Consider the following 24,632-nt stretch of genomic DNA (forward strand, 5'->3'; position numbering starts at 1 on the left):
CAAGCCCAGCAGCTGAAACTGCCTGCTGTAACCTGAAACCAGTTTTCTATTAGTTTCTACGATGACCTGCCAGGAAGCTAAGGCTAGTTTTACCCACCACCACCACTCACCAATTAGAGGATGCCAATTCTCTAAAATTTTATTCATGCTGATGACCTTATTTTCAAAACGAAACATAACATAGCTCTTTTTATAAAACCTCCAATCTTCTCTTTGTTCTTGGACATTCTGAAGACCACTTGGACTATGTGTATTCCCTGAACTGCAATTTGTGCTTTCCCAAATAAAACATTTAAATTTACAGATTCACCAACATATTTTATTTTGACTTTGATATCTGGGGCTTCCTCCCTACTTGCATCCATCCACAGAAGAAGAAAGAGCACGAAGAAATGTCCGCAGCAGGATTTTACGGGCCTGTACTGGCAGTGGCTCACATTAATCCCACGCCTCTTCCTTCGGCAAGAACTGGTCATGTGACCACGCATAATACAAGGGAGCCTGGGAAATGTAGTCCAACTGTGTGTGTAGAGAAGGGGAGAATGGACTTTGACAGACGACTAGAGTTCTCTGCAACAGTAAATAACTTGTTTGGATTTATTGTGTTTCTCCAATTTTTATTGAGTGTCTGCTGTATTCTGAGCACTGTGCTAAGAGCTGGACAGAGAGCTAATTCAGCAGCATCTTGACCTTGGAGAAGCTCTCAGTATTTAGAGGGAGATAAGACATGGTATGGAGTGCCTGCTATCCTAAGAGACAGAAGGATAAAGTGAAAGTCTTAGAAGTCCCATGAATTATTCTAGAATGGGAAACTGCCTGCAGAAGATAGTGATTGAGCTCCACTTTTAGAAATAAACCAGATTTGTTTGGTGGAGGGAGACAGCAGCAGAAGCTATGGAAGCATGTAATTTATGTACCAGATATATTAAGGTTCTGTGCAGCAATGAAAATCAGATTTTCAAAAACAATTGAATAGCATGGATTAGGGCTCATATTAAGTGAGAAAAGTAACTGGGAATGTAAGTTGATGCTGTGTTTGGAAAAACTCCGTGTCTAAGTTTAGATGAAAGCATACAAATATGTTGGGTAATAGCTCTCAAATTTTATAAAATGCACTGTTTAAGTAATCAGAAGGATTCCATCAATGGGCTTTGGTTTGATATACTATTTTCTCTAAGCCAGATATACATAGTTGTGATGTTGGCCAGTCATTCTCAACATTTCCCAGCACTGCTGCCCCTTTTCCCCGACCCCCTACCCTGCTATGAGACAGTGACCTGGTCTCTATTTTCTGCGCTGGAATCTATGTGCTCAATAAATACTCCCTGAAATACCACACTTGGAAGGAGATCTCCTTTTTACAATGTGAAATGAAGAAACAATGACTTCCTCTCGAAGTTATCTTCCAAACATTGATTCTTACGAAATTTGGATATGATCTAACTGCAAGCCCATAGCGATATCTAAATTTGAATGTTGGCTTCTTTTGCTGACGCCAAATGCAGAGCCCTGCAGCATTTGTGTGTCATGCTCTCATGTGACCACCAGAGGGCAGTGCATGACTGCTCTGACATTGTTTACTTCAAAATGTTTGCAAGTGAGCCTTCTTGAGAAAATTTTATAAAAACTTAGGAATTTGTTTTTTCCTTTAAGATAAGAAATTATTTATTTTACAGCAAATAAAGTTTAGAAGATTTAGTTCTGTACCTTAGTTCAAACTATCCGTATTTTACAGTCTATAAGGCTCATTGTCAGCACCACAAAGCTGTCTAACCAATCTTCTTATCTATCCTGGGTGATAGGTTTTCTTTGTTCTCTTTTAGAGGTAAAAGTCTAAGAAAATGCTTCATAAATCCAACTCTCAGACCTTGAAGTGGAATACTTCTAGTTAGACTATGTAAAAACTTGGGTTGTACCTTGTCATTTTCACTCAGAAGATACCAAAAGGAAAAAAAAAAAGGAGAAAGAGAAAAAATGAAAAGAACCGTTTTACACCATGAATTTAGGCTTTCAGTGGATATGTTGAATTTATAACACTGAAGCATGAGAAGTAACCGAATAATGTCCTGCTCCATCCTTCCTTTCCATTGATAATTTTTAAAAAGACAACCAAAAATATGTTTCGTTCATTGTTCAAAATAAGTTGCAAAGAAGGATGGCGACAGTGAATGTCCTCATCCACACCTCCGTTAACATCTCAATGTTGCTCACCATAACCTGCCATGAACTGATTCAGGAGCCACCTAGAGCTTTATTCACGGCTTTGGAATGTACCATGTTTCCTTTACCAGAAGCCTGGTCAATGTCAGTGTCTCTCTGTTCAGAGGTCATTACAACAACTTTTGTCACGGCTGGCCTTGTCTTGCCATTGTCAAAGAATCTGTGAATATCACGTTTTAAGACCACATTTCCCAAGCTATAAATGTTTTTCAAGAACCACAGGTACTTTCAGTAAGCTAGTTGTTCAAACTACAAAATTCTTACCCGTTTTAAAAAAATTTAATTGAAGGTTAGTACCTCTACTTTCTGACAGAAGTACAGGGTTCATTATACCATGGGTGAAAACTAAACTTCATGTATACGAATGGCCAGAGAGGTCTGCAGTTTTACAAAGCCCTTAACATCACTCAAGTGCACTTGGCATTGGCCAGACCACAATGGGAAACATCCCAGCAAACTGAGTAAAAGAGACTTTCCCAAGTACACGATGGTCATCCAGGCTCCATGTCAGTCACATAAAAATTTGAGCAACATGTAATCCCATCCCCACCCTCACACCGAAGCCTTGCACCTCACAGAATATCTTGATGTTCCCCGTTACTAATGAGAGCTCCTCCCATTTCTGCTGCCGTGGCAGGGAGTCTTGGCACTGTCTTAGCAGGTCTTGGAATATGATCAGTTACTGTGTTTGAATGCACAAGTCTGACTCCTTCATCCCAAGTGTCATCACTTGGAGAAGGACACGGAGCGTAAGTTCTTCTGTGCTTTTCACCTACCCTAGCTAAGTACCATGTTTCTTCAAAGAGTGAATCTCTTGGGCCCCGGGGAACAGAGTTGACCAAATGATGGGTGTCCTCTTTGAGTTTCACGTTTTCAACAAAGACATCTGGTACCACACAAGTTCTTGAGCTACACCTTGATTTAAGATCCCATAAGCTTGCTGTTATTTTATCAATAGCAGACCCTGGTGAGGCATCTTGTGTAACTTTAAGAGAGTACAGGGTGGCGGCTGAACCAGAACCACACAAGAACACTCCAGTCTCTTCCCTGATCGTTGCTGAGGTGAGTACTGCGCTGGGACAGTTGTGAGGAACCATATACTGACGATGTGTACGTGTTTCTGTTTCATTGGATATAGCAAAGATGCCTTTGCTTTCTGATGGAAGAGTTCAGAACTATCCTTCGTAAATGCCAACTCCACGTTTGTATCAAAATAGATGTCTTCTAATTTAACATTCCCACAGGCTTCCAGGCCATTCTAAACACTGTTTTTATCTCTGTTCTGATCATTAAGGAAGTCATTCCGCAACGTCCGAGACCAGTTTACAATATGGTGAGTGAAGGATCAAGATGCCAAAATTATTCAAGGTAAAATCTTGATCATTTCCTCCTTTCTGCAACTAGGCATGGGTCTTTTTGCAGTCGACAGAATAGCAGTGGTCTAACACACTGAAGCAGCACAGTATGGAGGGTTTTCCATCTACTATAGGACATTCAGAGAGCATATCAGGCTCATAAAAGTCATAGGCACATTGCATATGTGTCCCACGAAGCCCTCGTTCAAAAATTAAAGTTGCATTTGACCTAATTAGCAGAGCTACCGCTCCAACTCCACCTGTCAGTCTAACATTTCCTGTGGGATATACAGCAATATCTCCTCCAACCTCCAGGGCAAACTGTCCATCCCAGGAGCTGGACTCAATCCAGTTAGCAACACTGAAGACAGCAGCTGGGACTCCATAGAATGCATGAGTTGTGTCGGTTCCCTCTACATCTATATCCCCAGGATCCTCAAACAGCTACATCAAATTAGACTTCACTGACTGATTTGTCGATGATTGTCTCTCTTCCACCTTCCATTTGCCCAATGCAATCATAGGAAAGGTCATTTCTCTCCACAAGATTCTGAACCACAGGCATGCAAAGAGAGTTGATCTCTTCTCTATGTGTGCAGAAGCCCATCTTGGCCTGGCCCAAGCCAATGGTATACTTTCCAGCATCTATATCAACATACTTTTCCAACTTTGAAAATATTTCCTTGGCATGCCCCAGGTTTGATATCCATTCACTGTGTCCAATCCAGGCTTGTCCTGGACTTCCTGGCGTCGTGCTCAGTTTGGTGCCCGGACCTGGATCTGGCGGTGCTGTTGCCCCCTCTGCTGCCCTCCCAGCACTGCTCAGCTGCACACCCTGCAAGCCCAGGCCATGGGCCTAATTCTAGAGAATTAGTAAAGAAATATTTATTTGCTTTTATTTTTCAATTTAAATGGGAAGCCAGTGAAAATTCCACACAAGAAACAAATATAAGACAATCCAGTAACTGGGAGATACACCTTGTGATGAGTGCAAACTCGTAAAATTATCTGTCCAACCTCAGGATTTGCGTCCAGATTCATCTCTCCCTCCTCTATTATAGACAGTGCATCTGTCTATAATGTGATAGACATTGATCGGCAGGTGATCGGCAGGAGGTCTCAGCCACAAGTGTGTCAAAGTGGACATCTCATGGTTAGCATAGGCAAGGTCTAGTATACATTGTCTGCTATCCCCAAAGAACTCAGTGTCTGTGTGCGAACTTTGCAAAAATCCTGCCTCCCTCCCTCCCTTCCTCCTCCTCCTCCTCTTCTTTCTTTCTCTCTCTCTTTCTTTCTTTCTTTCTTTTTCTTTCTTTCTTTCTTTCTTTCTTTCTTTCTTTCTTTCTTTCTTTCTTTCTTTCCTTCCTTCCTTCCTTTCTTCCTTCCTTCCTTCTTTCTTTTTCCTTCCTTCCTTCCTTTCTTTCTCTTTCTTTCTTTCTTTCTTTCTTTCTTTCTTTCTTTCTTTCTTTCTTTCTTTCTTTCTTCCTTCCTTCCTTCCTTCCTTTCTTCCTTTTCTCTCTTTCTTTCTTTCTTTCTTTCTTTCTTTCTTTCTTTCTTTCTTTTCTTTCTTTCTTTCTTTCTTTCTCTTTCTTTCTTTCTTTCTTTCTTTCTTTCTTTCTTTCTTTCTTTCTTTCTTTCTTTCTTTCTTTCTTTCTTCTTTTTTCTTTCTCTCTCTCTCTTTCTCTCTTTCTTTCCTTTCTTTCTTGACAGAATCTTACTCTGTTGCCCAGGCTAGAGTGCAGTGGCACCATCCTAGCTCACTGCAACCTCTGCCTCCTGGGTTCAAGTGATTCTCCTGCCTCAGCCTCTTGAGTAGCTTGGATTACAAGCATGTGCCACCATGCCAGGCTAATTTTTGTATTTTTAGTAGACACGGGGTTTTACCATGTTGGCCAGGCTGGTCATGAACTCCTAACCTCAGGTGATCCACCCACCTCGGCCTCCCCCAAAATCCTTTATTTCTTAAAAGAAGATCAGATCAGAGTAATGATAAGCGATTATAATAATTTTGAGGGAGAGATTAGGTTTTATTACAATAACCCAGTAGTTGTGCTTGCTACCATACTTGCTATAATCCTTAGTCCCCTGCACAGGACACTGGGCAACCTGAAAGCAGAGTCTACGCCTTGGTTCCGACTACATCGCAGATTCTTAGCCCAGCACCTGGCCAAGCAGAGGTGCCAAGTACAGCTGAATGAAGGCACTTGGGTTGCAGGATATGACAAGAATACTACGATGTTGGAAATTGGGACTTTCCTAGAACAGCCCAGATATGAGGTTATCATAAATATGTGCCTTGATAACCTACCAGGTCCTTTAATCCCACTGCAACCCCCAGCCTGGACCTACCTGGTCCCAGGTATTTCCTAGAATCACGCTCTTGCTTTGCCTTCTCTGTTTATGTTGGTTTCCTTCATTGGCCTACTCTGTATTACTTCACTCTAGGTCTTGGGGGTCACCTCTGATCTCCCTTGGATCTCCCTTCTCTGGATCTCCCTTCTCTGGGAACCCATTGGATCTCCCTTCTCTGGCTCACCTGCTGTCATGTTGTTTCTGGTTCTGCACTTGACTTGGATTGTAGCATTATCCCAACTCCAGTTAGAAGACCCCCCAGCATGCTGACCCTGGGAGCCCTCACTAACCAAAGTTACCCCCTCACCTCACCTCTTCTGGCATCCCCTCTTGGCATGGGAGTTCAGATGTCTACAGATGTGTAAGTAAGAAAAGTGGTTTCATGCTCTCTTACTAGAAAATAATTCCCAACTTCTGAAAAATTAGTAGAAAATTGTGGGTTTATTTGCCTTGCTTCTTGGAATAAGAAAACTTGATGACATAAAATAGAAACTGCAATATTCTGATACCAATAACAAAGAGTAATTTAAATACTGCGGCCAGATATATTCCCTTCTTTTATGTTCATGACGCTGTCATTTAAAAACATGGATCTTAAGATAAAACCTACTCTGCTATCTAAGGATTTCTAGAAAAAGAAAGTTTTTTGCTTGTTTGTAAAAATTCCTTTTAACACAAATGGAACTTTAGAACTCAACTACTCAAATTGTTGCTTTTCATAAATGAGGCAGCCAGAACCCAGGGAAATGTTGTGTCTCACCCAATGTCACCAATCCTTGCCCTGGCCTTGAGAGAGTACACAGGGTCTTATTCCACTTAGTATCTCCAGATTCCATGTCCATGTTTTTTAAATAGTAAGAGCTCAATAAATCTAAACAGAACTGAACTATACTGAGCAATGTGATAATGTCTTGAGATTTTCTTACTACTGGTTGTAGGTTCACCTTTGTTTCTGGTAAATCATGTTAAAATTTCTTGAGCAGAGTAACTTGAAATAGATGTCTCCTTTTCTGACACTGAGCAGGGAAGAATTATGCTGACCATTCTGATTAGCTTTCTGTATTCTCTGTGAGAAGCAGCACTCTAAAATCATCTGATTTGGGCTCAGAGCAGCCCAGATTGTAATATTATTTACCAGTTAATTGGAGGCAGGAAGCCAGTTCTGCTGCTCCACACACACCAGCAGAGACTTCAGAAGACCTTCATCCACTGCGGGAATGGCTGAACCCAGACGGTCTCTGAGGCTGTCTTTCCTCTTGGTCAGCTCCAAGTATGAGATTTATACATGTTGGAGAGGTTCATGTTGCTGTTAGAAGGTAGGTCTTTCAGAATATTAGATTTTGTGGAACTAAAGTTTAACAACAGGATTTTACTTATAAAACAATAACTATGTGAATGCGTAAAGCTTGGTATGGCTGTACATCAGTGGTGTTTTATTCATTAAACAATTTATTTAACTATAAGATTGCCTAAAATATAAGCTTTTCAGAGAAATGAGCATGCCTAGTGATTTATGAAGCACAGAAAGAACTGATCTTCTGGAAAAGGAACATAAATAAATTACGTGAGTACAACATGAAATGCAGAATTGCAGAATTCTAAAACTGCTCTTCTCCACTTTTGCTGCAGTAACTGAAAAAATCATGGCATTAATATTGATCTTTCACAATTTTTTGACAAATAAAAATTGTATATATTTAATATGTACAATCTGATGCTTTGATATATATATAATGAAATGATGATCATAATTAAGCTAATTAACATATCCATCGCCTTATATAGTTACTTGGGGGGTGTGTGTGTGTGTGTTGAGAACATTTAAGATCTACTCTCTCAGCAAATTTTGAGTATAACTGTATAGTTACCATAACTATACAGTGTTAGTATTATTGTTAAGTATAGTTACTGTACTGTGTATTTGATCTCCAAAACTTATTTGTCTTACACTGGAAAGTTTGTGCCCTTCGGCTATATCCCCCAATTTCCCATTCCTCAGCCCCTCGCAACCTCCCTTCTACTCTCTGTTTCTTTGAGTTAGACGTCTTTAGATTCCCTGTGTCAGTGAGAATATGCAGTATTTGTCTCTCTGGTCTTATTTAATTTAGCAAAATGTCCTTTATGTTCATCCATGCTGCCACAAATAGCTGGATTTCCTTCTTCTGAATCACATTATGTATATATGTCATCAATGGTATAGCATGTGTCAGTACCTCATTACTTTTTAAATGCTGAAGAATATTTCATTGTACAGATATGCTACCTTCGTTTATTTGTTCATCAGTAGGTAGATGTTTGGATTGGTTCTGGGGTTTTTTTGGCTATCATGAATAATACCTCTTTGAACATCTATGTAAATGGTTTTGACATATACATTAGCTTTTCTTTCTCTTGGGTATTTCTAGGGATAGCGTTGCCAGCACCAGCCCACCCAGATGCATCTCATAAGGTTTCCATATTTTATGTCTTTGCCAATCTTGAAGTCACGCTTTCTCTTGCGAAAAGAAAAGGTGACACTTTCTCTCGTCCTTTACACTTTCACACTCTTCCTATAAAATTACAAGCCAAGTTAAAACTCAAATATATCTATTTTTTAAATCATAGCAATCAGCAAGTGATCCCCTGGAATTTCAACTTTTTAAATTAAATGAAAAGGTAATCTTTTAATTGAAAGCAAAGCCAAGTGGTTGCTGAATATCTATCCTGTGGTGGAATTATTGAGGACGTGTCAGTGATAGTCTGCTCAGGGCCCACAGTTCTGTCTGGCGATCAGAGCTGGCCTTCACTCTTTCTTTCCCAGCTATCTTATTCCTAATGTCTGAAGGGTTTCCAGAGTTACTTTGATCTATTTTTTGGATATACATTTGTTTTGGACAAAAACATTTCACATTTGAGCTTTTTTATAAAGAAATTTAATGTATGGTTTCCCAGCTAGTAAGCAAATAAATAATGTTATGTTGATTTGTACTTATTTGGGCCATTTAAAAATTGTGATAAAAGATAATAACACTAAATTTACCATACTAACGACTTGAAGTATACGACTCAGTGATAGTAGATCTATTCACATTATTCATTTCCAGAAATTTGTTATCGTACCAAACCAAAACTTGTTGTCCATTAAACAATAACTCTGCAATCCCCCTAACACTCATCCCATAGGAATCTAACTAACTTTCTGTTTCTGACTTTGCCTATTCTAAGTTCCTCATACATATGGAATCACACAATATTTGTACATTTCTGCCTGGCTTATTACATTTAGCATAATGTTGTTAAAGTTCATCCATGTAGTAGATCTCATTTCTTTTAAAGGATGAGTGGTATCCCATTGTATGTGTTGATGTTTACTTGTAGAATAAGTAATTTATATATTTTCTCCATGAACAACTGACTGAAAGGCAAAGTGAATTACTGATAAAAGAGACTAGAATTGGCTACAAATGGAATCCTGGAGATATTATTTACTCCCTAATATAACCAATTTTCTAAGTAAAACAATGAAAAGACGAGTAGGACTTGCTGCTTTTTGGTTTTTCACATGCTAATCATATAGACAATATGCCCACAGACAGCACAGTAAAACAGTGAGAACAAATTCCTGTCTGTTAAGAAATGCTGGAATATTCAACATGAATTCTATCCTATGACCTGGGTGTACATAGAAACTGTTTATTCAGGTTTGCCTCTTGTTTAACTCTGCATATTATGGTGAATTATTACTGTTAGTATTTTTAAATTAAGACGGAGTCTTGCTCTGTCACCCAGGCTGGAGTGCAGTGGTGTGATCTCGACTCACTGCAACCTCTGTCTCCCAGATTCAAGTGATTCTCCCACCTCAGCCTCCCGAGTAGCTGTGATTATAGGTGCCCACCACCATGCACGGATACTTTTTGTATTTTTAGTAGAAACAGGGTTTCACCATGTTGGCCAGGCTGGTCTTGAACTCCTGATCTCAGGTGATCTGCCTGCCCCAGCCTCCTAAAGTGCTGGGATTATAGGCGTGAGCCACCACACCCAGCCCTAGAAAGCTCTGCATTTAGTTAATTTTCCGTCTTGTTCTATTGATCTGAATAGAGCATGCAATTTTTGTGTGTGTTGGGTAGTTTATGTTCTGATGCTCATGGAATGCCACAGAAGTCAAAGACCAAGGATATTTTGCCGTAAAAACCAACTTGTGCTCACGTGAGAAAAACAAAAACAAAATGAAGATTTTCTTTCCTCCGGGGAGATGCTGTTTTGTCTCCTGAAGAAGCTTGGTAAGCCTCAGTGTAGGATGTACGTGATGGTTTCACATGAGACACGTTTTAAAAATCCTCTCTGATACCCTTTTTTTTATGTCTGATGGCCAATCTCAATCAAAAGAAGGCTTTCCCCTGCTCTGTGACGAGTGACTCTCGGCATGAAGCAAGTTAGATTCCTCCAGTCAGCAATTTGGTTGCAGTTGCAAACTTTCAATTGAAACTAAAAGAAGGAAGGAAGGAAGGAAGGAAGGAAGGAAGGAAGGAAGGAAGGAAGGAAGGAAAAAAGGAAGGAAGGAAAAAAGGAAAGAAAGAAGGAGAGAAGAAAGGAAGGAAAGAAGAAAGGAAGGAAGGATGGAAGGAGAGAAGGAAGGAGAGAAGGAAGGAAGGGAGGAGAGAAGGAGAGAAGGAAGGAAGGAAGGAAGGAGAGAAGGAAGGAAGGGAGGAGAGAAGGAAGGAAGGAAGCATGAGTTCATTTTATAAAACTTTTATCCAACATGTGTGATGTACAAAACTCCATCTCGGAATTCCTGAGAGATATATCCTAACACCATCTCGATCCCCAACTTTCCAAAACCACGGTGACACTTCTTAGGAGTGACTGTGTGCAGAGGAGAAGACAGGAAGCAGTAACAGCAGCCCTGGGCTGGGCTCAGGTGCTCTGGACACAGATAACAGGTTTACAGAGGGGCCTGCAGCTCCCTGGGCAACGGACAGCAGCCTTCAGCATCGAACCCAAACCAGACACCCTCTCTCAGAGCTAAGGGCCTAGTGGACACGAGGCTTCATTCTCACCAGCTCAGGGACTGGACAGGACCAAGCCTGCAGTGGGGCAGGGGTGTGGGGCAGGGGTGTAGCAGGCAGAGGCCAAAAGAAGCCTCAGCATCTACAGGTCTCTACGTTACTTCTCACTCTCCCAGTGACTCAATTTTTCAGATATTTTACACCCGAATGTGGTAGGCAGGACACTTGTAGTGGCTTTGCACCTGTGGATCTTGGGGCATCACTGTTTGTTTCTTGGCAAGTGACTGAGGCCTGCCTAACTCTGCACAGGGCCAACTAATTAGAGCCGGTTACTCAACAGAGCGCAGAAAATATCCACAATGATTAGCAGATCTGTTCAGGAATTTTGAGTTGCTTTTTGTGTGTTTTAAAATTTCGTTTGTTTTTATATTTACTCTGTTAACTAATGGCATATGTTTGTGTGTGCACAGAGTTTAGAATGACAAGGTAACAGCATAAAGGCAGAGCGGCTTTGTGGTTAGAGTGAAATGTTGTTCAAACACGCCATGCCTCCTCCCCACCCTACATTCATTTTTTTCTGTTAAGGCGTCATGTCTCCAAGAGGCTTTCTTTAAAAAACTGCTTTTGAATTATTTAATAAAAATAGCCCCTATTCTTTGCACACTTACAATATGTCAGGCATGTTTTTTGAATACATGGATATTATATCTCTATTTGACAGATGAGAACACTGAGACTCAGAGAGTAAAAGTTCACAAGAACTCTAAAGCTAGTGAGTGAGTAGCTGAGCTAGAATTAGAAGCAAGTGTATCTGAGTGTTGTAGAAAGATAACTCCCCAGATTAAGCAGTTGTATGTTGTTACTGTCTACCTCTGGCTTGGACTGGGACAAACTAATGTGTGTTAGAACAATGAGGAAGCGCATGTCAGTGGAAGGCAGGGCAGGTGGACAGTGGCAGAGACAGCTGCCTGGGACATGGAAAAGCCATGCACCCCATTCTTTAAAGCAACAGCATTGGGTTCACTCTCACCTGCACTAGAGTTGGGGTTTCTTCATTTCACCTTTTGTTTTGTTACCTTGCTGAATTGACTTAATTTTCTCTGATTCCAGGTCAACCTGAAGGATTTGTTACAGATGGTTTTTGGGTTAACAAGGACTAATGATGGAAAAATCACATTCTAGAGTAAAACCCTGGGGGAAAGAGTCTGGAATCCAAGGCTACCAGAGCAGGCTGTGGAAAGAATGAAGTAACATGAGCCCAAGCAGACAGAGCTGGAGGAAGGGTTCTGGGCTCAGCAATGTCAGGACAGTCAAGCAGGAAGCAAAGACCCAAGGAGGTACCAGGCATCTGATATCTGCATCGATCAGTGGATGGAATTAACAGACCGGACTGGAAGCCGGAGACCTGGTGGTGATGAATCCCACCCTTAGAGGACTGAGGGTGGCCTGGCTGCCATCCAGCTGGGCCATTCTGATGGATCAGTGCCCAGGACTGATCAGTCAGTGCCCGTGCCCAGCAAGTTGAGGCCTGTGTCCAGCTGCTCAGGGGATATGCTGAATATGGTCCCTGACTAGTATGGCTGCGAATTCAAGCTGGGAAGCATGTGATCATTAGAAGACCTATTTCCAAACCCAGAAAAAATAGGAGCCCACGAAATTAGCTGGATAAGAAGTTTTAAAAATGCACGGTTAATGTAACAGATCTCATCTATCTGAGATCCACGTCTATTCACCATCATTAAATGCCTCCTACTTAATGTGGGCTGACAGGGGTTAGAGAGTGAGCTCTGGTAGCCAGAACGTGGAGAACTCTAGAGATGTTGTTTTCTGTGTTCCCAAGCTTTGTACACTGCCTGGCTCTTAGTAAGCAACCAATATATATCTGTCGATTACAGAAGTACAGCTCAGATTCCCAGGGAGTTTTTAGCCATTGTGATTTTCTAAGTAATGTTGCTATAAGCACCTAACAAATCGTTGCATTATTAGTAAACTTACAATCTGTAAAACAAATTAGTAAATTAATATCACAAACTTACTATTTAGTTCACTCCTTTGTTTAATGACACAATCTTGATTTTATTCTGATAATCTCTCATTGAATAAACAATGAGTTCCCAGGTGCCAGAATGACTTGAGAAATCTTTATTACAACTCCTGATCCATGATTGAATTTGAACCTGTGAATTGCTGAAGTCTTGAACACTTAAAGGAAATAATGTAATACAGTTAGTTGATGTCTAGGTCTTCTCTGACCTTCTATCCCTACCTCATCCTAGAGCACCGGGAACCTTCCCTAGCACAGCAGTAAGGTCCCAGCATGACAACTGCTCTGTCACTGACCAGCTCTGCTCCTGACTGTAAGCTCCATGGGGCCAGAGATTTATCTGGTTCACTCTTGTATTTCTAGTGTCCACTCTGCTGATTGCATTGTCATGGTAGGTACTCAATAATTTTTTATTAAATGAATGAATGATGGTGAGCCAAAATTCACAATCTGATTATTGGCCTTTGTATATCTAAACTTTTAATACCATGACATAATAGAATATCTGATACTGATAAATTTTAGTTGTATTGTTACTGTGAAAATTTAAATTCTTACAGTTAATAGAATGAGACAGTGCTGTGTATGACTTTCTAAAATCTTTTGGAAAAATATATAGTTGGGTGCTTTTAAGAATATATTTAAAGTCAAAATAATGAATTTTGAATATCAAATAATGAATATTTGAACAGTTATTCCTTTGATTTTCTAAGTGGCACAAGACTCGAAAAGCTTTATGCTATGGAGACATTTATTTTCAAAGTTCTGCTTTCAAGTGTGAAGAAATTTCTATACAAGCAATATATATTTGTAGTAGAACTATTTAAAAATAAAATGAAGGAAGAGGAAACAAATTACTAGAAATAATGCATTGTCCTAACATCCAGGTATAATCAGAGTAAAAGCCTGGCAGAAAGATTCTGGAATCCAAGAATATTTTTGCTCTGGAATCCAAAAAGATTCTGGTAATCCAAAAATATGCCCATACCTTTACCATATCTTCATCCTTTGTCTCTCTCTTTCTCTCTTCTTAACCCTCTCACACTCATGCATATGTGTGTGTGTCTCTCTGTATGCACGTATGTATGTGTTTCTGTGTGCATGTGTTTCTGTCTGTGTGCATGTGTTTGTGTGTGTATTCCAATGCAGACGCAAATTTATATTTCAAAATATAATTCTCCTCTCACAGCTCCAATGTAAACATAGGAAATGAGTTGTCAGTGGAGCTGTGGAAAAAGGAAAGGTTAGCAAGGCCAGTCTTGATGGTCAGATGTGTGTGTCTGACTCAAAATGTAAATTATGTACTAATCCTTCAATGTACATGCTACATCCTATCATAAACTTTGATGCCTGGGGAAAATATGACCAGTCATTTTTATATTTTTCTAGAAGACTTACTATTTCATTTGTAGTTCTTTCAACTTTTGCCTGAAGAATTGCTTTTTGTGGAATGTCTGTAGGTGGTCTCTAAGGGACTCCACAGAAAAAGAGCCAAGCCCCTCTTATGTCTGGTCTGCAACAGGTATCACCCTACTACTGTGAATTCCACTAATTGAGGTTGAGTTTTTGAAAAAACCAAATATCTCAGCAGGAAATCTGTAATACAATAAAACTGCTAATCATTCTGTGACAGTATAATATGTAAACTCATTACAGTAAATTCTATATATTCCACTCTTTTAGATTCTTCCAGGCCCCTTTTCAGCTACACATTGAAAATTGGATAAATATACCCAGTAATGGGATCGCTGGGTCTGGGTATATACCCAGAGGGATATGAATTATTCTACCGTGAAGACCCATGCATGCAATGTTCATTGCAGCATTATTCACAACAACAAAGACATGGAATCAACCAAGATGCCCATCAGTGACAGATTAGATAAAGCAAATGCGGTAAACATAAACCATTCAATACTATGTAGCCATAAAAAGAATGAGACCACTGCTTTTGCAGGAACGTGGATATAAATGAAGGCCATTATCCTTAGCAAACTAACTCAGGAACAGAAAACCAAATACCGCATGTTCTCACTTGTAAGTGGGAGCTAAATGTTGAGAACTCATCAATACAAACAAGGCAACAACAGACACTAAGGTCTACTTGAGGGAGGAGGTTGAGAGAAGGGAGAGGAGCAGAAATAACAACTATTGGGCATTAGGCTTCATACCTGGTGATGAAATAATCTGATGCAACAAATCCCCAGGAGACAGGTTTACCTATATAACAAACTTGCACATGGATACCCAAACCTCAGATAAAAGTAAACAAAAAAAAAATTGGGTAAGTACCCCCATAATTCTGTACTGTCCTCTTGCATCCACTTTTGGTGTCCAGTAATAAGAATATTCTGAAGGGTACTACTACCAGCTTCTGCACTGTGCAGTGGAAATTTTGGATGTGAATCCTACATATTAGCACACACACTTCACCATGCAGCTGCTGATTAATTCATTTTTCTTAGCTATACCAGTATCAATTTCTGAAACTATCAAAGATTGGCAAAGAAAAAAAGGCTTGGACATGTTGTTTACTCTTTTTTCAGTTTTGCTGAGGTATAATTGACAATAAAAATTGTACATATTCCAGGTGTACAATGTGATATTGTGAGATACATAAACACAGTGAAATGATTACCACAGTGAAGCTAACTAATATATCCATTGGCTCACATGGTTACCTTTTTTTTTTTGGTTTGTGGTGAGGATACTTAAGATCTATTCTCAGCAAATTTCAAGCGTACAATACATTATACTTGACTCTTGAACAACACAAAGGCAAGGGGCACTGACTCACTGTTCAGTCCAAAATTTACATATTAACTTCTGATTCCCTCAGAACTTAACTCCTAATAGCCTACTATTGAGGTATCAGCCTTGCTGATAACATAAAAGTTTGATTAACACATATTTTGTAAGTTATATGTATTATGTACTGTATTCTTTCAATGAAGTAAGCTAGAGAAAAGGAAATGTTACTAAGAAAATCATCAGGAAGAGAAAATATATTAACCATTGATTACGTGGAAATGGTCATTATAAAGGTCTTCATCCTTGTCGTGTTGACATTGAGTAGGCTGAGGAGAAGGAGTAAGAGGAGGGGTTGGTCTTGCTATCTCTGGGGTAGCAGAGGCAGAGGAAAGTCTGTATATAAAGGAACCTACACAGGTTGCTCAAGTGTCAACTGTATTATTAACTATAGTCACCATTCTATATAGGGCTCCAGAACTCATTAATCTTATAACCAAATGTTTATACCCTGTGACCAACATATCCCCATTTCCCCACCTCTCTACCCTGGTAACAACCCTTCTACTCTCTCTTTCTATGAGTTCAACTCTTTTGGATTCCACACAAAAGTGAGATCAGCAAGGAAAAAATAATTATAAAGATATGTAAGATAAGTAAGGATAAAGATATTATCCTTGTATTTGTGCTATTCACTGTCTGGACTTAAAAGACACCATTCCTCAGTTAAATTTCAAACATATTATATATATTTGCATATCATATATACATATATCATCTTGCTCTCTACTATATATATATATATCTAGTGTGTATATATATATAGTAGTATGTATAATACTATATGTAGTAAATACATAGTGTTATACCTAGAATCAAATGGAATTATACTATAAATGTTTTATAATCTAATGTTTGGCTTTAGAATATATCATGAATATCATTCCAGGTGACCAACTTTTAAACTCTGGTTTTCTATAGTACTTGTTTAGTTTTGCATTATTTTCTCTGCCTGTGCAGCAGGTATGTATCATGCTTTGCCAATGCATATGAAGGCAACATGGAAGCAGGATTTGTGTTGTGCCTTCCATAGCCCTTGATAGACTCATGGATACATTAATGCTATTTAATAAGTGATTATAAAATTAAATTAGTGAATAGTATTGAATCTAGCTAGACACTGTTTCATATTTAAGTGTTAAGGAGTGGACATTATACAAGGTGATCAAAAAGGTAAATGGGCTAGGAAGTTGAGTTCTGTGTAAAACAAAAGCCTTAATTGGTCATAAACTGTTCATTCCCACCTGTATTTGACAGTCCTATGTTCAAAATTTAGTCTTAAATTAATACAACAGTGACAATCTTAAATATCAATCATTAGAACTTCAGTTATAGAACTTCAATTACAACAAGGGCCTAGGCCAATGTAGGATGAAAATTCTTTAAAATTTTTTATAATCACACCAATAATCTGAAAATTCCTTGATTTTTTTAGCATTCACAATAATAAAAAATCAAGGAAAATATTGTCTTTCACATCTGGAAAACAGTATATAGTATACCAAACTGTAGTTAGATATGAGTAGTAGAATGTATATAATAAGAATGATAAGCATATAATGTTTTCTAACTCTATGCCTAGGCCATGGTACATTTACATTTCACATTAAACATTAAAGCAAACGGAGATAACTTTAATCTCTAAAGATGTTTTATATCTCCTTTGTTATTTACAAGAAAAGCAAATGGGTTTACCTAATATAATGAAACTGGGCAGAGATTTATATAATAAGATGGATTTATTAAAGAAAACTCAATATATCAGTTTTAGCAGCTGAAATATTGCTTCAATTTTAAAATGACCAGTTCATTGGGATTTTATTTAGGAAAGGCAAGAAACTAAAAGAAAATAATTAATGACAATATAATAAATCTAAACACTTTGGCAGAATACATACTTCCTAAATATTATACTTGTCTAGGATTTCACTTTGAATATATTGTATTCTTTTGGAGAAAGTTTCATTTGGAATATCAACTGTAATTCAATAAATTTCATTATAAAAACAGTTTTTTTGTTATCCTGTTATTTTCTTGTTACATGAAATACCACTGTTGTGTAGGTGTATTTACAATGAATATGTTTCAACAAACATTTTCTATAACAACATAATCTCCCACGTGTATGCAATTGTTTGGGACAAAGAAAGATTAGGAGAGAGACAGGCAAAATTGACCTAAAACTGATTTATCTGGTAGACTAACCCCTTTGACTTCACAATCTCTAATACCCCAGCTATTAACATCTAAACTTCCAAAGCGGAGAGGAAAATAACCCAAGAATTAGCAGCTAGGAGATAATTTCCCTTTTATGAATTAGCCTGCTAGTAGGGAAAATTTTCCACTTACAGCAGCACCTGCCAAGGAGGTACAAAACTGAATACTGTGTTCAAGTACAGTGGTTCTAACCAGCTAAAGTTGTTAAAGGGCCATTAACCTTGAGTGATTCAATACATTGGATCCCCAGCAGACTCAACAAAAGTCTCTGTCCTGGCCAATGAACAGTGAGACTTGTATCAGCTAATCTCACACAGACACTTCAGGAACGTTTCTGGGAATCCAAAGGTCTAGTACATGCTGAGACATCCCCTCAATTTCTTCCCCTTTATGAAAATGTGGGGAGGTTATTTGAAGACTCAGGAAAAAGTCAAACAACATCTTGTATGGTTGGGATTTGTCCTGCATAGTGCTGCATATCTCTTAGATACGTGATGCTATGTGGCATTACTACACATAGGTCTAAGACAAAGAGGTACCTCTTGGTCAGAAGACAAGGGTCTAAAAACCAAAAGATACCTCTCACACTCACATATAATAATATAATATTTAAGAATTTTACTTCTCCTTCCTGTAACTCTGAGCTTTGCTTGTAGTAGTGTTTTAGATACAAATAAAGGAATCCTTAAAACCATATGCAAAAGTAATTCTCTTGCATTGGAAGTTGAATCTGCCTCCTAATCATTTCATGGTATTCATTACAGGGAAACAGCTGAATCGTTGTGGTGCTACTTGAAGTGGTTAATACTAACCACAAGGGAAAACAGAAAAACTACATAATGGGTATAGGAGGAGTATGGATAAAATTCAGATGATCTCAATGGAGATTTTTAAAACTTCATATTCTCATATTTTTTCATAAGAGTATGTCAGGATACACTTCAATATACAACTAAGATGGAATAAAATGGATTCAATTTACTTTCCTGCCTAAAATAACTAAAAAACAAAATGTATAAAACATACAAAATATATGAAGCAGCTGTTTGCTAGACAATGAACATTAAGCAACAAGGGACAGTGATCCTTCAAAGACGAGAAATAAACTGAAAAGCCAGATGTTTGCCCCGATTTACTACTAGGGAAAGTTTACAGACTGTGGTGCAGAAAGGGGAACGTGGGCAGTGCCCAGAATCTTGCAGAGTTGTGGAGATGAATCTGGGAACCCGCAGCGGACAAGGCAGTTATATTTTCCAGGACAGAGCTGTGCCAGAGAGGAGAAGATTGACAGAGAGAGAGCCCAGATATCTGCAGAGAATCCCCTAGCATGTTCAGATCAGTTCTGCATGTGATGAAACTACTCAAGTGTGGAGAAATAATCACCAAAAAGAATTAAAGGGAATTATCCTTGGAGCTCATACAGGGCTGGAAATAGTGCCTGTTCCCAAAGGTAAAAGTGAAAAACATTATAATTCGTAGAGCATCTGCTAAAGGACTGAGAAGGATGATGTCTCCAGGGTGGGAAACATTAACAACTCTAGATTGAAAAACTTTTGATCCCACCAAATGCAATAAAAAGCAAGATCCAAAAGGATCAAACTGAAATTAATTACATCCCAGAGCAAAACTGAAGAACATTTCTAGCAATGCAAAAATATCCAGCACACAAGAAGATAAAAATCCGTTATTTTCTTCCAATAAAAACTTACTAGGAAGGAAGGAAGGGAAGGAAAGAAGGAAGGAAGGAAGGAAGAGAGAGAGAGAGAGAGGGACAGGAGGAAAAAGGGAGAGGAGGGAAGGATGAAGGAAGGAAAAAATGAAGGAAGGGGGGTAGACAGGAAGGAAAGAAGATACAACTCATATTAAAGAAAAAAATCCCTGAATGGAAATTGACCCATAATTAACAAAGATGGTAAGATTAGCGAACAAGTAACTTAAAACAGAATTATATCTCAATTCATTCTGCTCACTATACTAGAGGAAATATACTAGTGAAAACACTGACCAAGTCAGATATAGAGGACATAAGAAAGAGAGAAATTAAACTTCTAGAGAGAAAAAATACAAGGTGTGAAATGAAAAACACACTGGATGAGATGAATGCAGATTTTATACTGCAAAAGAAAATACTCGTAAATTTTAAGACAGGGCAATAGAAATAATCCAACGTGGATAGAAAACATGGAAAAAGAGTTTTATTAAACAAAAAGAGCATCAGTGAGCCTCGGGACAACTTCAAGGGTCTTTTGTAGTTGCAATTAGAGTCCCTGAAGGAGATGGTAAAGATAGAGTTAAAAAAATTTACAATTTGAGGGCCACATTTTTTTCTTTCTCTTTCTTTCTTTTTCTTTCTTTCTTTCTTTCTTTCTTTCTTTCTTTCTTTCTTTCTTTCTTTCTTTCTTTCTTTCTTTCCTTCTCTATCTCTTCCTTCCCTCCCTCCTTCCCTCCCTCCCTCCCTCCCTCCCTCCTTCCTTCCTTCCTTCCTTCCTTCCTTCCTTCCTTCCTTCCTTCCTTCCTTCTCTCTCTCTCTCTTTCTTTCTTTCTTTCTTTCTTTCTTTCTTTCTTTCTTTCTTTCTTTCTTTCTTTCTTTCTTTCTTTCTTTCTTTCTTTCTTTCTCTTCCTTCCTTCCTTCCTTCCTTCCTTCTTTCGACAAGGTCTCCGTTTGTTACTCGGGCTGGAGTGCAGTGACACAATCATGGCTCACCACATCCTCAACCTCCCAGGCTCAGGCAATTTTCCCACCTCAGCCTCCCAAGTAGCTGGGATCACAGGGGCACACCACCACGCCCAGCTAATATTTGTATTTTTTGTAGAGACGAGATCTTGCCTACTCCGCAGGAAGGTCTCAAATTCCTGGGCTCAAGCAATCTGCCCACCTCGGCCTCCCAAAGGCTGGGATTATGTGAGTGAGACACTACACCCAACCTCAAAATTTTCTACATGTCAAAAATTACAAAACAGGAAAACTCAATGCACAAGAAACTGCAAGCACAACAAGCTTCAGGAAACGACACCAAAGCACACCAATTACATTTCTGAAAACTGGTGATAGAAGAAAATCTGAAAACCAACCAGATAAAAGATTTTCACAAAGAAATAAAGACAAGAATGACAACTGATCTCTATTAAAACTAACAAGTAAGATTTTGGGTAAGTAAGATGGGTTAGATCAGGTAACAGTTAAAGAAGAGACAGTCACTAAGGAAATTCATGGAAACTGCGAAGAGGTTTCCATGAGCACCATTTAAGTATCCCAGGATTAAAGAGACCTTTAGAAAAATTACCAAGGCTTCAGAAGATTTTGGCCAAAATGCTATAATTTGGTTAGAAAATTTGTGGCACAAATACCCAATCAACACTGGATTGGTTCTTTGTTGGTTCTGGGAGACAGTGCATAGTTACTATTATAATCATACTTTGTTAAATATAAGATTCATTTATATTTCATAATTTTATTTATTTTCAAAATGAGTTGCCAAGCATGCTTTTTTTCTCCATAACTTCTTTGAAGAACTGACTTCTAATTAATAAAGTAGCAGCCTCCTGGTTCCCATTATCCATGCTAACCACCCCTTTTGTGTCTGTCTTCCACAGTATACAGGAGCTCCAGGTACGCAGACAGCATGTTGGGTCTTTGGTGAGAGGCAGAGCCCCCTTCCCCACTGAAGCTGAATATGAAGGATACCAGGGCTGGTGGCTGGTGCAGGGGTAGAGATGTCGGTCATTGCTGGAGGATCCTGTGTGGGTTGGTGTTTTCAGCTGTGTCCAGCTCCAAATCTGCTGACCGGATACTCGGACCATTCTGAAGCTTGCACAAGCACCTTGTGAGCTTTGAAAAGTTCTCTCCTGTTCACACAAGCTAGAGTGGTGCTGCTATTACAGATGAGAATGTCATCTGCCTCCTACACATTCACCGTGGTGTCTATAATTCACTGACCTCCCCTTACAAGTGCTTTCCTGAGTGAGAGAAAGGAGCACTGGGCTTGGAGGGAGACCAAATAGGCAGGGTGGCCAGACCTGCCCCTTCTTCTCTCCTGGATGGCAGTGCCGGACTGCTTTGCTCAGAAGCTGAGTTATGGAGCAGAAGGGGCTCAGCAGGGCTTTCTGGGCTCCCTGGTTCATTTCAGGCACCCTGGTGGACTCCACTGCTGGCTTGTCTACCTCCCTTTGTTCCCTCAGGTCTCAGCCCCAGGATCTCTGCAGCCCTTGCTTTCCTCAGCAAGCCTCCACCCTGATAGAGAGACTCACATCTTGGAAACTGCAGCCAACGCCTTGAAAATGTGTCTACATTTCTATTTGTGATCCAGAATTTTCACTTCTAGAGTATCATCTTTGAAAAGATGGAGACTTATGGATGCAGGTGTTCCCTTCAATGAGAGTGAAAAAGGAAAAATGGCCCAACGTCCAACAGCAGAAGGTGCTGAGTAAGATGTGACACAGGGCCACTGAAAATGCACAAGGGCTAGAGAATGTCTGGGCAGTGTCCACCTGTGGGGACAGGAGATCACAGAGGCGCATGGGCTACACAAGGAGGGCCAGGACAGGAGGAGGAGCATCTCGTGGGGAGGGCACTGTGTCTGGGTGGAGGGACTAGATCTTTTATTTTATTTTTCATTAATGTTGAATTCCTTCTTTTACTATTAATATATTACATATTTTTGGCTTTGTAATAAAATGTCTATAAAAATTAAAACTAGGTGATACACATCAATTATTTAATAGTGAATTTAATATTTATTTATTTAATAGTGAATTATTTAGTAGTGAATGTTAAATGGATAGTATTTAATATGATGTGAACTTTTCATAATTATAAAGATAAGACGAACATTCTAAAATATTTAAGTTTTACTTAAAGGAGAAAATAAAATATTTTCAATGTCCCACCACCAAATCTGATCATCAGTAAATGGTTTGGCCACCTCTCTCAGGCTCTGTCTCTCACTGTCTCTCTCCTTCCCCGTCAGTCTGTCTCACTGCCTCATATGCACATTCATTTACATATATGTGTGCCTGTATGTTTACACGGTATATTTTATTTTTAAAAAAAATAAGATCCTCAATGCTGCACTTTTTCACATCAATTTCCTTGCAGTCTTTCCCATGTGGGCACAGAGACCCACCATGCCCACCTCAGCAGCTGCTTGGCATTCCCTGGTTACACGGACGCAATTTTCTTCACCCATCCTCTCTATGTGAATGTTAATGATGTTTCCAATTCCTTGTTATTTCAACCTGTGATGTGATGAAGAGTCTTAACAATAAATCTTGAAACAAGGTGCACCAATGTCTACGGGATGAAGTCCCAGGGTTATCACTGCTGGCTACAGAGGCAGCGGTTTAGAGCTTTGATAGACGCTGCCAGCTCAAGAGAGGCGTATCCCTAAACAACTCTCCCAGGGCATCTCCTGAGGCCTCTGCTTCCCACATTCTCACCAGTGCTGGTCGTCACCTGACATGCAAACCTGCCAGTCTGATGGGGACAAGTGACAGCTCAATAATGTGTTCAGGTGAAGAGATCAGCTCCTCCACTCCAGGGGGATGGCATTTGAGCAGTGCCTAGAAACAAGGACAGGGCAGGGGGCTGGCTGTCAGCTGAGGGGCTCCTGGAAGAGGCAATGATGTGATCCTGTGGCATTTCCTTATTCCCTTGCTGCCGGCTCATGCAGAGAGGGCAGATTGGGCCCTTGGCAGAATGTCTCTGTGTGTGAATGGGTGTTTTTCTGTGGAGTTTTGTTTACTGTATATGTACATATATGATGTTTATCTGTTCATAATTATAAAAATAATACGAACATTAAAAAATATTTCAGTATCACTTAGAGGAGAAAATAAAATATTTTCAATGTCCTACCACCAAATCTGACCATGTTAAATGGTTTGGCCAGATCTCTCAGCCCCTGTCTCTCTCATTTTCTCTTTCTCTGCCAGTCTCTGTCACTGTCTCACATTCACATTCATTTACATAAATGTGTGCATGCATGTTTATATGGTATGTTATTTATTTTTTTAATGAGATCCTCCATGCAGATGATCAGCGTGCTTCTTCACATTCATAACATGTTTATATATGTGTGTGTATACGTATATACATATATAAATATAACTCTATACACTATATATGTGCATATATGCACAGGTAGTGTTTGTGTCCCTCTTTCTGCATGAGGCTCCCTGGACTGGTGGTTGACACCCACGATTCCTTTGAGCACTGCTGATGAGCTGCGGGATGGCCTGAGACCCCGCTGAGTGCAGGCCCCCGGCTGGTGTGCTGATGCAGATATCACCACGGAGTCCTGGAGTAAGGGCCGCTTTCCTTCTTGGTCTGTCCCTGTCAAGTGAGTCTGGAGGAAGTAGGTTTACTCTGCCACGGGTGGGGCACAGCGGGGGTTGGAACCTCAGGGAGCACTTCTGAATATTGCACCCAGGGGGTTGGCTAGAGAGAGAGCCCATGGGAGCCTTTTATCCAGGTTCGCGTGTGAAGTGTCAGGGTCCTGCTGCTCCAGCCATTCTGGGATAAGAATGGGGGCCGGGAATTCTGCTGCCCATCTGTGCCATGCTACATATCTGACAGCCAAGGGCCACAACCTGCCTTGTGCCCGGGTGGATGGCAATGGGTTAAAAGGTAAAAGCCAGAGGGACCTTGCTGTA

The 24,632-nt window shown here is 39.6% G+C and overlaps 1 pseudogene; it reads right to left on the bottom strand.

Annotated features, from left to right (window-relative positions):
* Positions 1-2,232: 2,232 nt before the first annotated feature.
* LOC102126430 (hydroxymethylglutaryl-CoA synthase, cytoplasmic pseudogene) lies at positions 2,233-22,103 on the bottom strand (annotated as a pseudogene).
* Positions 22,104-24,632: the final 2,529 nt, after the last annotated feature.

This window comes from Macaca fascicularis, chromosome 1 (assembly GCF_037993035.2).
Source record: "Macaca fascicularis isolate 582-1 chromosome 1, T2T-MFA8v1.1".
NCBI classification, from domain to species: Eukaryota; Metazoa; Chordata; class Mammalia; order Primates; family Cercopithecidae; genus Macaca; species Macaca fascicularis.